The sequence below is a fragment of the Notamacropus eugenii genome, chromosome 1 (genome assembly GCF_028372415.1).
Source record: "Notamacropus eugenii isolate mMacEug1 chromosome 1, mMacEug1.pri_v2, whole genome shotgun sequence".
Lineage (NCBI taxonomy): Eukaryota > Metazoa > Chordata > Mammalia > Diprotodontia > Macropodidae > Notamacropus > Notamacropus eugenii.
The window spans coordinates 278,844,698-278,861,987 of NC_092872.1; the positions used below are offsets into that span (position 1 = coordinate 278,844,698).

At 45.1% G+C, this 17,290-nt stretch overlaps 1 protein-coding gene across 3 annotated transcripts in view; it reads right to left on the reverse strand.

Annotated features, from left to right (window-relative positions):
• Positions 1–3,106: 3,106 nt before the first annotated feature.
• LOC140517570 (uncharacterized) overlaps positions 3,107–17,290 on the reverse strand; it is a 108,887-nt gene continuing 94,703 nt past the window's right edge. For all 3 annotated transcript variants that reach the window (XM_072628938.1, XM_072628939.1, XM_072628940.1), the window contains one exon: positions 3,107–3,133. The gene's annotated coding sequence lies outside the window, so the exon portion shown is untranslated. The remainder of the gene's footprint in view (positions 3,134–17,290) is intronic.

The following is a 17,290-nucleotide window of genomic DNA, read 5'->3' on the forward strand; positions in this document are numbered from 1 at the left end:
TATCGATATCCCAGCTCTCCTACGGCTTAGTAGATGGTCTTCAGGGGGAGCTATGGCTAGCAAAACTTCCTCCTCTGGGAGGCAACCTGTGAGTTCACCTAGGCCAGCCCCGGAGACAACATGAATGGAAACCTTTCAGCTGTGTTGGGCCTACCTGAGCTTGTGCTGTGCTAACAGCCTTGAAGGACCAAAGGTCACCATCCAATCACAATGAGGCCCTAGGGGACTACTTCAATAGAGGATTTTCTTAATTGTAAAGTTTATCACATAGAAAACAAAGCAAAGCATTAAATAATGACAACTCTATAACCTGGGAATCCTAAAACACTCTTAAGTTGCCAAGAAAGGTACTCATTGATATTGACAGAGGCAGTTTCCTCATTGGGACCTCTTAATACCTATGAAGACACAGATTCAAACCAAAAGAAAAAAGACAATAGTAAAACCAAATCAGAAAAATTTGACAAACAATAATTTATACAATATGAAAAAAAGATAAAATTGCATAATTTCTTCTTACAGATGCTGCCCAGTGTTTCTTACCTAGCATTTCATAAGATTCACTGATCTCTAAGCTCTGAATCTTAGGAATATTGAGCTATTTGACCACTTATGAATAGCTGATTGGCTAAGTAAAGAAAATAAATGGAGTTATATGGGGAAACTTAGAGGTTTTCATATTCATTCAAACATACACACGCACACACACATATCTCAAATACACTTTCATATATTTTCTCTTTTCTAAGTTTGTCTCAGCCTAAATGTCCCATGGACATCTCAAAGTACACATGTCCAAAATGGCATTCATCATCCTCCCTACAAAACCTATCCTGTTTACGTATTTGTCTCTAAATCCCTAGCACCCAGCACATTGCGCTGGTATGTAATAGGTGCCTCATGAATCTTGCTGCGCTCAGTCAGATGGCAAACCACCACCATCACTCCAGTCACTCTGGCTGCCAATATCAGAATAACCCCAACCCCTTCCCTGTGTCCTGTCCTCTGTGATATACTGAATCAGTAATCAAGCCTCTTCACTACATTTAGCCAAAACCCTAGCTGGGGTCCTTATTACTCCTCACCTGAACTGTAACGACAGCCTTCTAATTGATCTCTCTACTTCTGACCTCTCCTTTTTCCATTCCATCCTTCACACGGCTGTCAAAGTAATATTCTTGAAACACAGATCCGACCCTCCCAGCCTCTAAGAAGAGGAAGGTGGAAGAGCAAGCATTGACCTGGGAGATGTGAGGCTGGAGACAGAGAGGAGGGAACAGCCTGATGGACCAGAGTTAGGTCAGTTGGCTGGAACATGGAGCCCATGGAGAGGAAGAATATGCCATAATCCTGGAAAGGCAGCCTAGAGCCAAAGAGCCTTGGATGAGGGAGGGAGGGAAGGAAGGGAATCAGCATCTTTATAGCATCTCCTACATGCCAGGCATCATGCCAAGTGGTTTTTACAAGCATTGTCTCATTTGATTCTCACAATAGTCCTTTGAGTTAGGCACTATTATTATCCCCATTTCACAGCTGAAGAAACTGAGGCAACAGTTAAAGTGACTTGCCTAGGGTCACACAGATAGAAATAATAATAGCTAACATTTTTGAGCACTTATTGTGTGCCCAGACTCACAACAACCCTGGCAGGTAAGGTGCTATTATTATCCTAATTTTACAGATGAGGGAAATAGAGGCAGACAGGGAAAAATGACTTGCCCAGTGGCACACAGCTAATAAGTATACAAGGCCATATTGTATCAGGTCTTTCAGACTCCAGGACCAGCACTCTGTCCACTGTGCTCCAACTGCCTCTGATACCAAGATAAGGAGGCTGCATTTTCTCCTAGAGGAGGTAAGCAGCCAATGAAAGCTTTCAAACATGGTGGCGAATATGCTGAACCTGTCCCAGGTCAGCTTTCATTCATTCCTCATTCAGCCAGCTTAAGTTAAGTACCTACTATGCATCAAATACCAAGAAAAGATGATTGGCCTAAAAAGACCCAGTCAAACACAGTCATCACTCCCAAGGAACTCAGGTCCTAATGTGGAGAAAGATCTTGTGGGGAAGAAGCCTTTGGTGTCAAGTTTCTGAAAGGAAACTTGTTCCATAAAAACATTCAATTGCAGCACTAACACAGAAGGACGTCTGCGATCTACAGTGTGGGGTGGCTCTCCTTTGGCTTCTCAGGCACTTTTCTCCTTGTAAAACAGCCCTTTTGTACTTAGTGACAGCTTTTGTTTTTATTTAACCTTCATTTCTGAATAGATCCCTCACCCCCCATTCCCAGCCCATGGAACAAATTTCTAAAAATGGCAGGGGCTGGGGGGGTGAGGGGCAGCTCCACAAAAACCGATCGACACTGAGTCAGATGATATTTGCAAACTCCATACCCACGGTTCCCCACCGCTGCAAAACACATATTTATACTTATTCTCTTTATGGTTATTCTATATATACGGGTATATTTCCTTTTATCTCCCTCATTAAATCTAAGTTTCTTGCAGGTAGGAATTATTGTGTTCTTGGTCCGCCAGCAGCCACAGGGTCACTCTGGCTTATTATAATGAACAAGTGGCCACTTGATTTCTTTCAGTTCTTCTTTTCCTTCTTTCCATTTACATTGCTGCTGTCCTTTTCCAACAATATTTAAACAGAGGCCCAGAGTTCGAGATTTCTTCCTCCCATCCTATACCACTGGGCTGATTCCTTGAAGAGCCCAACATTATGTTTGGTGCAGGATGCTATGAAGAAACAGCTCCTCCAGAAGCGGTAACCCCGGGGAAGTTTCTCTGGGAACAAAGCCACCACCATGAGCTCATTCATCCACAAATCTTTTCTGAACATCCCTGAGAGGGCAGGAGCTGGAGCCCTCCGAGCCAGGGACATGGAATCCAGACACAGAGAAGCTGGATGGAATCATGAACAACAAAAATCCCAAAAAACCCCTAGCCATTAACCATGACTCAGCTTTCAACGCAGAGGCCAAATCTTACACACCACTTCCCAAGAAAATCTTATTTCCATAGAAAGATGAGGCCACCATACTGAGAGCGATGAGGAAATTTACAACAAGTGAAGTCATTTACCTGGAGAGTAGGATTCTTTTTCTTCATCTGTTTTCCGGCCACTCTAGAGAAAAAACAAACACACAATAAGCCAAATTTCAAAGCGCTCATAAGGCACTAGAGCAAGAGGTGAGGAAACACAATGGAAATGAACTTCACTCTATCATTCACATTGGCTGTTACCCACAATAAAACATTCACCTCTGCGGCAGTTTCCCTCATTCTCCAACAGAGCCTACGAAGGATCAAGGGGGTCACGCCTCGGAAATGCTTTCACTTTTATATCAGAGGCCTCTGCTTTTTTTCAGGAAATGAATGAAATAACATTTATTAAGCATTTACTCCAAGCCAAGCACTACACTCAGTCCAGGAAACACAAACCAAAGGTGAGACAATCTCTGCCTTCAAAAACCGTACGTTCTTATGTACAATATAAGAATAAAAACCACACGGGGAGGGAGGGGCCAAAAAAGGGCTAGGATCTGGGAAGTCATTGGAACAGAGGAATGGGACCACAGGTCACTGATGAGTACACCCTTTCCAGAGGCCATGGGAATGCCATGCCTAAAGGAATGGGTCTGGTGCTGATAGCAGCCCCTCTAGGACTTAGCAGAGGGGCCCGATGTCACCACCCTGCAGCTGCTCAATGCTGGGAAAAACACCCCATGGAACGTGGTGGTCCATGTTGGGAGACTGGAGGAAACAGTCGAGCTGGTAAACAAGCAGCAGCAAGAGGGTTTCCGAACAACAGCCACACAGTACACCCATGAGGCCAGTTGCTGCTTTCAAGGGCCTGGATCCCCTCTGGGCCAGGGGAGAGGCATTGAAGGAAGATTTGATCAAACAAAGCCAAGACAAATGAAGAATGAGAGCATGCTGCCAGTAACAATCACGCACAACAGCGAATCCTAAAACACAGGCGATTTTTTAAACAACTTGCTCTTTTAGATGGTGTGAACTGCTGTTCTGTCCACTCAGGCAAATAATCAAAAGGGCATGGCACAGAAACCAGGAGAGAACAGGGGGAAAAAGCTCACTTTCTCAAGTCAAAAGTGGTAACTCCTGTGGGAAAAGGGAGAAAAGTCTTAGGTTTCCTTTCTTTAACCAAAAATAATGCATTGTTTAATAATAAATTGGGGGAAAAGGCAAAGTAAACACTCGATCACCCAAGCCCACCACTGATGGCAGCCTTCCACATGGGTTGTAAAATTACATTATCCTAAAGTCTCAAAAACTCACCAAAAGTTAAATAGTGATGCAATAAACACACTTCATGCCAACATGAAGGATTTCCTCATAGCCAATGGCAAACAAGCTTGGCTCAGCCAATCAAAGCCACGAAGGTAACTTCTCTGTCTCCGCAGCAGGCGGGGCTCGTTGGCTCCCAAATGAGATGGCATCTGTCGAGTGTGTGGCTCGCAGTAGGCACCTAATAAGTGTTTATTTCCTTCCCTCTTTACCCTACCCGCACTGCCATTTCTAATCTCTAGGCCTATGTTAGAAGCACTATGCTCAAAGTAAAGCAGGTGAGAATCCCACTGGATCTTACTGTGGGAGGACAAATTAGAAAAGTGTCCAGATCTGGGAAACATGTTCTAGAAGGACGCTGATGAATCAAACACATCCCAAAAATAGCAGTCAGGATGTGGATGAGACTCAGTCAGGGTCCCAGAGGAGCTGTTGGGGTGCTTAGCCAGGACAATGGAAGATTCAATGGGACATGCTAACAGTCTCCAAGCACCTGAAGGGATGTCCTATGGAAGAGAGATTAGCCCTGATCTGCATGGTCTCTGATGGACAGAATGAGAAATAATGGTGGAGAGGAGGGGAATATTGTAAAGAAGTAAAGTTGGGGTGAAATAAGGAAAAACTTCCTGAGGATTAGAGCCGACTGAAAGTGGAAGGGGTTGTACTGAGTGGAGGGGACTGCCCATTGCTTAAGGGCTCTAAGAAATGGCTAAATGTCCATGGGACCACCAAGGCAGAAGGTCACAGACTTCAAGTTGCTAGGGACCTCCAAGGTCATCTAATCCATCTGCCCCACCACTGAAAATAAGGTCCAGGAAAGTTAAGTCCAAGGTTACACAGTTAGTTTCAGAGGCAAGGTTTGAACCCTGGTATTTGCACTTACAGTCCAAAGCTGTCTGTCAGACACGGGCCCCTGAGGCGCCTTCCCCATTCTGGACGATTCTCTGTTTTCATTTGAGTTAATTTTGAGGCTTCCAATACATGTAACCAAATATTTTTCTGCCACCCCCATCCCCACATTCTCTTGGCACCCCCAGATTTTCTTCTTTGTCAGACTCTCCACCAGTACAGCTGTATGAGGCTGTGAGAAGGCTCATCTTCAGACAGTCAGAGGAAAGCCGCCACAATCACCAGCTCCTGGGTCACCTTTTTTAGAGCCCGTTGGGAGCCAAGCAGCCCATACCACTCATCTGACAGATGAAGACACTGAGATCCAGGCCAAGAATGAGCTGCCAAAGAGGGAGAGAGGAGGTCCTCAAAAGAGAAGACGCCAGAGACCAGAGGCACAGTCATACCAGTGGGCCTTTCCTATCAATCAATTTTGCAGCCAGTGATGCCCCTCCCCAAAGACTCCAGTGCCAGTGTTGTGGCTGACCACAACTTAATGAGATCAGGGGAGGGCATGCTGACATTCTAGCTGACAGAATTTCCTGGAGAGGTCCTGGCTTTAATGGTGCCCATCCTAGGGGAGAAACTACATAGCACGATGCCAGCCTCCTTTACAACGGTACCCCAGAATGCACCGGCCAAGTCCCTCAGGGGCTTATATGGTCACAAGAGTTTGGATTTCATTGTGGAAGGGACCTCAGACATCATCCAGATGGCCTCTCTCATTTTACACAGGAGGAAACTGAGGTCCAAGAGGTGGGCTTGACTTGCCTGAGATCACTCAACTAGTGCGCATCTGAGTCTGAATTCGAATCCAGGTCCCCGGGGGCAGAGTTAGGGGGCTCTTCCCATTCTACCACACTGTCACCCTGCCACCCTAAGGTCACCCTGAGGAAGAAAAGCCAGGGAGCTAGAGAAGGGCATCCCCTAAAGTCACCCTGGCAGGAGCAGCTTGGGATTTTAGGGCAAGACAAAGATTTCATCTTATGAGGTCAGCAGAAGACCCTGAAGTAGAGAGATAGATTGTTTGTTACATGCTGACTCGCACCCCCCAGCACCTGAAGGTGAGAATGACAATAATGATAAAACCTAACATATATATAAAATATATTATATATATTACATATATATGTGCATGTGTATACACACACACACACACATTTCTGGGTACTACACCAAGCACTTAACAATCATTATCTAATTTGACCCTCACAACCTAGGAGGTATATACTATTAATATCTCCATTTTCCAGATGAAAAAATTGGGACAAACAGAGGTTAAGTGACTTGTCCAGGGTCACACAGCTAGCAAGAGTCTAGAGCCAGACCCAGTGCTCTGTCCACAGCACTGCGTAGCTGCCTCTAGCTTTACCTGACAGGGGCAAATCATGGTTCAGTCTGTTTCTTCCTGGTATGGAAATCTCTTCATTGAAATTCTTTTCAGCCACTCACTAATAAATCATATTTTTACCGAGGTAGTTAGAGGTGGAGTGTGAGGGGACTTGTCTTCCAGCCTCAGAGCCTCTTTTTTCAAATTCTGATTGGCTCTTTGGATGAGAAGGGGGAAGCTGCTCCCAGCTCTAGAGTTTTATGCAATTTATGAATCTGGGTCATATGCTTTGCATTAAAAGCTCAGTGTTAACAAATTGTTAAGAAAATGACCTAGGAAATATACAGCCTGCTTTGAACATACAAAAGGTCCAAGTTCCTCTGAACTTCCAGTCCTTTCTCCCCCTCTTCAGCTTACTCAGGATCATCCATCAGGAAAGGAAGGAGGGGACAATCACTTCCTCAAAACCAATCCCCTTGGGTGGCTGTTCACCAAAGAGATCAAAGAAAGAGGAAAAGGATCCATACATACAAAAATAATGAGACCAGCTCTCAGTGGTAGCAAAGAACTGGAAACCAAGGGGATGGATACCCAAAAAAGTGAAGTACCCCTGGTAAAGAAGTTTCGGAGAGCTAGGGCCTGAGTTCAAGTCCTACACTTCCTAGCTGCATTACCTTTGACAAGTCACTTAGCTCTCTGGGCCTCAGTTTCTTTATTTGTAAACAAAGGGGTTGGACGGATGACTTCTGAAGGCCTTCCCAGCTCTAAGTCTGAGCTATTAGAATTGTTTCTGGGGCAGCTGCCTCTGGCTGAGAATCCATGATAGGTCCCACAGCAAATGTCAGAAATTAGATTCAATCGCGTGCCTTCCTATGCCAACGGCACGCTGTCTTTGGTTTCATGGTGACTATGCCACCAGTACCACCCGGCACCCACAGGAGCACATCTGGACCTCAGCCCTCATGTCATTAGTCATCAGCGCTGGCACCAAGGCCAGTCGATAAAGAGGCCCAGACAGCATTCATAAGCAACTAATTGCCTCCTGAGCCACTTCTCCAAAGCAAACCTGGATTCTAAGGTGGTGTGTGTGCGTGTGAGTGCGCGCACACGTGTGTGTTTTTAAAGGCACACTAATAATATTTACTAATAAGGCCCACCAGGCCCAGAGGCCTCCGGGTGCTAGTGAGAGGTAATTAACTGTCTAGAGAAAAGAGATCAGGCAGTGCAGCCAGGTTCACAGACTCCCAGGTGAAAGTGTGGAATCTCTGCTGTATAATTAGATCCCATCCATTTCCCAGTAAGCACAATGTAGAATGAACCACTGGCAAGTCACAACACTTTAGAGCCTCACTTTGCTCATCTGTAAAATGGGGCTCCTGCTGCCCTATGGCTCACATGAGAGGAGGGCCCCAAGGACCAGGAATCACAACATCTCACTCCAGTCCTGGCTCTTTGACTCTCTCCAGTTGTACTGCCCAGAAGGCAAAGGAGTTGGATTCAAATCCTGCTTCTTCCACTTGGGCACTGTGTGACCATGACCAAGGTCATGGAACCCCTTCAGCTCCTTCTGGATCCACATTCAGGGTCCTACATTTACTGACCTATTTTAAATGGAGGCCATAGATCATACACGGACATTGGAAGGGACCTCAGAGTCCACTTAGTCCTTATTTTACAGATGAGGAAACTGAGGCCCAAAGCAGGGAGTGCCTTGTCTAACATTGCTAAGTACGTGTACTTCCTTGAGTCCACTGCCCTGGCCACTGTATCACAACCCTTACACAGTAGATACTTATCACTATGATTAACATTTATATAGTCTTATTAAGTGCCTACTATGTGAGAGCGCTGTGCTAGGTCCTTGCTCTCAAAGTGCTCCTTTTAGGAGAGACAGCATGATAACAATTATGTACAAACAAGAAATATGCAGAATAAATTAGCTACAGCCACACAGGGAAAGGACCAAGTCTAAAGACTGGGAAGGACTTCCTCTAGAAAATGGGATTGGAGCTGGAACCAAGCAAGCCAAGAGGTGGAGATTGGGAGGGAGAGCATTCTAGCCATGAAGGAAGCAGGAAAAATCAGGTGCCTGAAGTCAGGAGACGAAGCGTCTTCAGCCAGGAGCGGCCCAGGGCCTGGTTACTGGCTCATGGAGTCCCTGGGCATGGGGCAGCATGATAAAGTAGAGGAAGGCCCACAGGTTAAGACATTTGATCCTGGAGGTGACAGGGAGACACAGGGCTTTGAGGCTGGGGAGGGGGTGATAAAGTCTGACCTGAACTTTGGTCAATCACTGTGACAGCTGAGTGGAGGGAGGCTAGACCAGAGTGGGGAGAGATTTGTGGCAGGGTGGTGACAAGGACCAGGATACACCAGGGCAGGAGCAACTTCAGACAAGAGGACAAGACAGAGACAAGAGATGTCACGAAAGCACAATTGACAGGCAGAGTGGGAGTGGGGGTTGGGGAGGGAAGAGGGTCAGAAGTCAGTGGTTCCTCCACTGTGAGCCCTTGACAGTAACAGCACATTGTGGAGGAGGGGACCACTTGTCAGGGTTGGGGAAAGACAATGAGTTCATGTGGGGCATGCTGAGTTTAAGATGGACATTCAGGTCAAGGCAGGTGGAGATGAGAGGCAGGGTCAGCAGAGCTGGACAGATAGCTTGGAGAAACATTAGCATAGAGAAGTTCACTGAATCCATGAACGCTGATGAGATCGCTAAGTGAAACAGTGCAGAGGGACAAGAGGGTCCAGGACAAAGCCTGGGGGACACTTACAGTCAGCAAGCAAAGCCTGGATGAAGATTAGGAAGGAGACAGAGCAGTGGACAGATGGTGGGGGAGGGGGTGGAGGTACGGAGGGGCATCAAGATGCAGTGATCAGCAGTGTCAAAGGTCCCACACAAGTCAGGAAGGATGAGAAAGGAGATCACTGGTATCTTCGGGGAGGGCCATTTCAGTAGAATGATGAGGTTAGAAGCCATAAGTGGTAGCACAGAGGATACAACACCAGGCCTGAGTTCAAATCCAGCCTCAGACACTTACTAGCTGTGTGACCTTGGGCAAGTCACTTAGCCCTGATTGTCTTAAAAAAAAAAAAAATGAGAAAAAAGGAAATGCCTCAAATGCAAGGTTTTAGGGGATGGGAGAGATACAGGCATGTTCATATAGATTCAGTGCCCACAAACATGCCCAGCTGCTCTCAGACTCCCCAAACCCTCATGTAAACCATCTGTCCCTGTCACTGTCCCATATTTCTTCACTCTTTTATGTTGAAACTCCTCAAAAATGAGGTATTTCCTATGGACAATAGGGACCTTCACTTTCTCTCCTCTCTCTTAACTCTCCCATATGGCTTCTGACCTCATCATTCAACCGAAATCCCTGTCTCCAAAGTTACTAACACACAAATATATTACATGATGATAGTATAAATGTAGTATATATGGTATGTAATAAATACATAGATGGCATTTAAAGGTATGAAAAGTGCTTTATTCACATTATCTCACTTGATCCTCTGTAATATTTGTTGAATTAAATTGAAAAAGCCCATAAAAACACAATGAAAACCATAAAACACTAAACCAAAGGCATTCATAACACTATCAGGCTATTTTTCATAATACAATGAGATTTCAAAACCATATTACTCAAGTTGATTTCTGCAGTAATAGTTCTTGCTTTGCCCCCAAATCTGGAAGTCAGTTAACAGGACATAAGCCCGGTGCTATCCCACTGACAATCACTTGGCCAAGTCTTTTCCCTCATTTCAATCTTGTGGGGTAATGGCTACAATTATTAATAATCCCATTTAACATATGGGAAAACTGGGGCTGGGAGCAGAGAAGTGACTTCAATAATTCAATTCAATAAACATTAAGTACCTACCATGTGCCAAACCCACTACTGAGCTTCCCTAGTATCACAGACCTAATATGTATCTGAGGCAGATTCATCACTCAGGTCCCCTTGACTCCAAGCTTGTCTCATATTAACTGTCAGCACCTTTTTGATGAAACAGTCCTCCATAAAGACAAGCGCTAAGCCAAGCACCAGCACTCTGCAAGACCATGGGCTGTCTCTGTATTCACTCTGGATTAGGGATCTTAACCTTCTTCTGGATCATGGATCCATGTCTTTGGCAATAATTCTAACTCTGGTTCTCAGAACATGTTTTTAAATACACAAAATCAAATACACAGGATGACAAAGAAAGCCAATTATAAAGAAATAGAGCAATCAAAGTTTAAAATAAAAAGAAAAGTTGGCAGACCCTGGGCTAAGAACCCCTGTGCTAGAAATATCCACTTTCAAGCTGGTGGGTAATCCAGACAACACCAACCAGCTCCATCTATTTGCTGAAGGTCCCATGTCATTGTGGACCAAGAACCAGGGAGGTGGCTGTTGTCCCTCCAGCACACATTCCCACAAAAGAGCCAGAAAGCTGGGCTGCAGCCTTGGAGCATCAGGGTTAACTCTGCCTACAGGAGACTAGATCTAGGCCTGCTGGGCAAGAGAAGAATGGAAGTCAGCCTGGAGACTGGCAAGGAGCTCCTGGGACCCCAAGGAAGCCTCTTGCAGGCTCTTTTTTGCACCATCTTGCCAGCTGTTTTGACTCTGAATGGTTTCTATGTTGTCTGGAGAATTACTTCTCCCTGAGGGAATGGAATAATTTGACTAAAAGGACTATTTGTCAAAATCTTCTGGTCCTCAGTGGACCACGGTACTAGAGGCAAGAAAGCAAGCAGCACACATAATCACCTTCATTAGCATAGAGCACCGAATGCCAGAACTGCAAGGGAAAAAGCTTGTCTTCTCATCTTACAGATGGAGGAAACTGAGTCTCAAAGGCAGGAACTGACCTCAAGGCCAGAACTGAGGTCTTCTGTGAACTGTTCTCCCCATTCCTTGATCCTCTGGATCCTGGCCATCTGAACCCTCTTGCTACTCACCAATGGGGTGATCCCCCGTTTTTGCCATCTCTGCTCGAGCTCACCGTCAGTTCTGAGTTTATTTTCATACATAAGCCCAGCTGGAGCAGAGGGAATTAAAAACCAAGGAGGATCATCCCACCTCCCAGAAGTCCACAGCCAGAGATGTCTCAATGTCTCTGCACATCTGCATACTCCCTTTGCTAGCAACAAGCCACTGGACACTCAGTCTGCACACGAGGCTGCGAGAAATGGGGCTGCAAAGCAGCAACCCATTCTGAAAAGCTTGTTTGTTTTTCCCAGGAAGAATATTTTTACACGGATTTAAGGCAGTGACTTCAATAAGGTGAACAAAAAGACCAGTTAAACCAAGCCAAACACTATGGAACTGAACTAATACATTTTAGTGTTGGTGAGGAGGCGAGACTTTCTCACATCTTTTCCTTGCATAGCTGAGGGCTTTGGAAGCACACCATTCAAATGCTGTCAGAGGTGGTCAGTCAATTTGTTCCTTGCTTGGAAAGTTGGGCATAGAGCTCATATCAACAGAGTTGTGCACATACTCCATCAGAACATGGGCTCCCTGAGAGCAGGGGCTATGTTTTGGCCTTTCTTGATAATTCCCAGGGCTTTAGCACAGTGCCTGGCACTTAGTAAACAATCATAAGTACTTCCTGACTGTTGTAATGGCTAGAACCTTGGACAAGCCCCTTAACCTCTCTTAGCCTCAGTTTCTTAGTCTGTAAAATGAGAATAATTATAGCGTCTGCCTCCCAGGCTTCTTTGATCCTATGAGATAATACATGTAAAATGCTAGATAGATGTTGGCAATTATTATTACTGTAAATCCCAAGATTTCCACCAGAACACTGGAAAAGAGGCAAACAACTCATTCATTACACTGTGGCAAAGTTCAAAGCAGATAGTCCTCTTTACGCTCCCCTTTATGGACATTATTTCATCTGCCGTAAAGAACTGGAATGTAGAGACTGAATTATCCATCTCCTAACCCAAGAACCCTGTCCTGTGGAAGAAAGAGCACTACATTTGCAGTTCAAAGAACAAGGTTCAAGTCTTGATGGCTACTTGCCACCGGCAGGATCTTGGGAAAGTCACTTCCCCCAATCTGAGTCTTAATTTCTTCATCTATCAACATGACAGAGCTGAAATCTCCTTCTCTCACTTCCAGTCTCAGTCTATTTCCCCCAAAATGGGACCAGACGGTCTCTGAATTACCTTCCAGCTTGAGAGCTGACAACTTTGCACAACTCTGCCTCATGTAATCCAATTCACAAGTCAAAACATCACCCCATGATGTCACTGATCCTCCTTGAAAATGAAGGACGAACAACAACTGTATAAATCTATGATCTGTCAAAGCACCAGTTTCCCAGAACTAGTTCTCTAAGAACTGACCTCATGCTTTCAATCCACAGGTGGTCCACTCCCACTTTGGCTGGGCTACAAGTAGATACAGATTGCACCATGGATTTGCAACACATTGCAACAGTCATGGGGAAGTAAAAAAATCAGATATTGGAGGCTCAGAGCTCTAGCACTGGAAGCTTTCTAATCCCACTCCTACATTTTACAGATAAGGAAACTGAGGTCCAGGGAAAGGAGGGCATGAAGGGAGTGAATGCTAGAGAGAGAACCCAGGTCCTCTAAGTCAGCATCAGTGCCCATTTCCAAAAAAGACTTCCATAATGTGCTACTCCACTGCACCCAGTTACAGAGTTCACCTTGGATACCAATGTCTATCAACCCCATTCTGGTCCCACTTATTTTAGCACTTCACTGAGGTTGAGTAAGTTTACAACCTTGCTCAGAAGGAAAGGAAATGAAAGTTCCAGCTCCCCTGAATTCAACTGCTGTGAAAACCCCATGCTTTTGGAACTAGCTAAGAAGAACAGGACAGAAAGCTTTAAGGGGTAACAGAGTTAGAAGAGAAGTTAAGTAGGACCAAAGTTGTCCAACTTAACAGTTCCTTTCAGGAAAGTGATAGAGGGCAGGGTGGAAAGAGAGACAAGCAAAGTCAGGAGCCCTAGGCTTAAATGCAGACATATTCACAGTACAGCCAGGGCTAAAGGATGGGGGAGGGAAGGCCTTTCTCCAGTCAGATCCCCAGGCTTGGCATCTGTAAAGTGAATATTAGCTGTTAAGTACCTATTCTCCCAAGCTGACATGTGATAAAAGAGGATCAAGAGCAATCTGCAAGCCTTCAAGAGCCACAGAAACAGGGCCTGTCATTCTTATGACAGTCATTCCTGTTAATACCTCACAAGGGTGCTGGAGCATGGCAGCAGTCCCTGGGACCAGCTACAGAAATACAAGCTGTTACTGAAAACCAACTTTCCTTCTTTTCTTTTTTCTTTTGGAGACTAGGCTGGAAGGGCAGCAGCCAACCATGGGCCCAATGGCAATACCCCTGCCAGTGGACACAAAGGCTCTGCCCAGCTCCATTTCCAGCCTAGGTTGATTCACCCCTCTTATGGCAGCCTGCGGAGCCACCTGATTCCCAGGGGTTTACCATATTAATACCAGACAGTACAGACAGCCAATCAGCTTAGGCTACTACAACTCAGAATTCCTGCACTCAAATGGCTCACTAGCCTCACTCTCCCAACAGAGAGATTATATGTGTGCACCATCCACTATAGGAGAGCTATTTTCAAATGGAGGTTGTGAGAGGAGACTTGTGATCCTTGGATCACAGGGTTATTATAACCTTGGAGCCAGAAAGGCCTGAGGAGCTAATGCAATCTCATTTTACAGACAGAGAAACTGAATCTCAGGGAGGCAGATAGTGACATGGCAGGACTAGAACCCAAGTCCTCAGATTCCAGAACCCAATCTTCTTTTCTACCAATTCTTTTATCCTGTTGCTCATCTCTCCCTTATTTTTCTCAATTTTGAAATCTTCTTCTCTATATTCCATTAGTAAAAAGAATGACATTTCATGCACAGTGCTGAGGGTCCTAGTCGTGAAATCTGTTCCTCCTTTCTTTGCTAGGTTTTCAAAGTGGCCTGGTGATTCCAGTCCTGGTCCTATCTAGTTCAAAAGTCATATCCAATGGGGAAGAGCTAAGAAGCCCAAGATTCATGTACTCCCTTAGGTCTCAATATATCCAATGGCTAAATAACCCAAGAAAAACATAAAGGGAATAATCACTTTAAAACTCAGAACATGGTTTCTTTAAATACCCATTCCCCTCTCCCACCCCTCACACACACTCCACCACATATTTAAAATGTAACTGTCTACCAAAATAAAAATCTTATTTATGCACAATCTTTTTTCTGTTACATAAAGGGTGAGAAAACTTGGCCAGTAAAGGTCTGGGGTGGATCTGTGCCATCACCGGTATGGGGACTCCCAGATGAGAAAATATCTATAATGCAGATAGATGCCACCTCTGAGACTTGTCCTTTAGATAAGCATTAAGACACTGAGAGGTGTTGTGACTGGTCTGGAGTCACACAGACAGTATGTATCAGAGGCGGCCACTGAACCCAGGCTTTCCTAGTTCTTCTGCCTTATTTGGTTGTTCAGTCACTTTTCTTCTGTCATACCAAACTCTTTGTGACCCCATTTGGGGTTTTCTCAAAGATGCTGGACTGGAGTGGTCTGCTATTTCCTTCTCAAGCTCATTTTCCAGATGAGGAAGCTGAGGAACATAGGGTTAAGTGACTTGCTAGAGTTCCACCTAGTGCATGGCTGAGCCTGGATTTGAATTAAAGAAAATGAGGCTTCCTGACTCCAGGCCCACCAGTCCATCCACTGTACCACCTAGCTGCCCCTTCTATTAATTTTTCACTATTTTTCAAACTCCATACTTTTAATTAAAGGCATTCTGAAATCAAACACTGAGCAGCAACCCAAACCCTCCCCACCCACAGACAAGGGACACCAGTCTCTTTGTGGGATTCTCTAATCTTATCAACACAAAGACAAAATCTGGAGGATTTCCTTTTCTTTAAAGTGAACCAATTACTTTGGAATGAAATTAAAGTCTTCAAAACAAATACTCTAGGAACTGAGTGGTTGGATTAACATAATGTTCTAAACCACAAATTCTTTTTTTTAGCCTTTTTTTTTTTTTGCTGAATAGCCTTTATAAACAATATTACTTAGTCTGGAGAAGAAAAAGCAACTCCATGTTCAAACATGGAAGAGAAAACAATTGGCCAACTGCATGTCAGTGATCTTGGTTTCAAATCCCGGCAAAATTCTAGACTGTATTGTTAAAGGGATAATTCAGAGAGAAGACCAGTGGGAGCAGATGAGGACTGAAGAAAGCAGAACCAAGAGAAAAAGTTTCATAATGAATTACAATTGTATAAACAAAAAGATTGCCACAAGAACTCCAAGGTCAACCTTGGCCCTAGCAAAGAGATTGGGAAACACGCTGAACTTTTCAGTAGAGGAGAAAGGACTAACTACCAACCTGCCAATGTCTCTGAAGTGCCTACTCTATGCCAGGCACCGCATGGAATGTTGCCAACCCTGGTTGGACTGTCATTTCTGCTTAAATGGCTTTCTTTGTCTGAGGGAGGATATATTGGGCTAGGACTTTGGTGTATAACAACAAAGCTTTAAAAATGTGTCAGGCTAGTTTCCTAGTATAACATCCTGGGGATAGCTGACTTTTATTTGATGATCACAATTGCAGTTTCAGGATCTTAACTTATTTGTACAACATCAATTCATGGTTAAAGAAAGACCCCCAAAGAGAAAGAGCCACCCCCCCAACCCCAATCCCATCCCGAGGCAATACTTACTGTGGGACTGTTCTCACAGGGAGGAGGTACTCCCTGACATCAGACTTTCTGGCCAAGGTCACAAACATAGTGACTGACTTGGCATCAGAGAATCCTGGGTTCAAATCCCACACCTCACAGTTAAGAGCTGTGGGATCATATGAGTGAATTGCCTCAAGTAGGGATTTGATCCCCATGGGGACCTTCTACACTGGAATAATAGGAAGCTCAAAGAGGACTTGTGTGGGAAGTCTGGCAAATATTACAGCACACCAGAAATGATGCCACCTTTTATCAAAAGGATTGCATAACAGATAGTTCTGTGACTGCACACTCCAAATACAGGGCTCTCCACCTCCCTAGGACATGTCAACAGTTGCATGCATGTACCATCCACAAACACCTTTTTTATTTTGGACTTAACCCTGCTATTTCCCTGGTGAATGACCAATGAGAAATTCCCTCCACCAGGATAGCCCGCAATTCTGAGGAAGTCACAGTCCTGAAGGGTGGCCCGGGACACTGCAAGGCTAAGGGACTTGCCAATAGAAGTATGAGTCAGGACTTGAATTCAGATTCTCCCACAATTCCTGTTCCCAAATCTCATGAACTTGTCCTGACCAAGTGGGTCCTGAAGTCCTCGGATGAGTCTGTCCCAAACTCATTTTTGCCCCTAAACAGCAGGGAATGGAGAACATGCCCTTCACTTCTGGTGCCAACACTGTGGTGGCTCCATACTCAAGGGATACCCCAGTCTTCGGGTCCTGCTTATGCCCAAAGGAGAGGAGAGGACAAGCACCTAGCAGCACATACTGGCCTGACCAGCGTGCAAAGCCACCTGGGGGGCCATAGCATTGCCCAACACCGGCTGGAAAGAAAGGCACTTCTCTATCTCGGACCTTGACAGAGAGGGGTGCCCACACCAGGCAGCAAGAGGGGATTAAGAAGGACATGAGGAGAGAGCTTTACTCCTGCCCTGGATTCCACCCAGGCCCAGAATCAATGGGTCTGGGTTTAAATCCTGCTACAGTGTCACCTGGGCATGAGCCACTTTGCCAAGG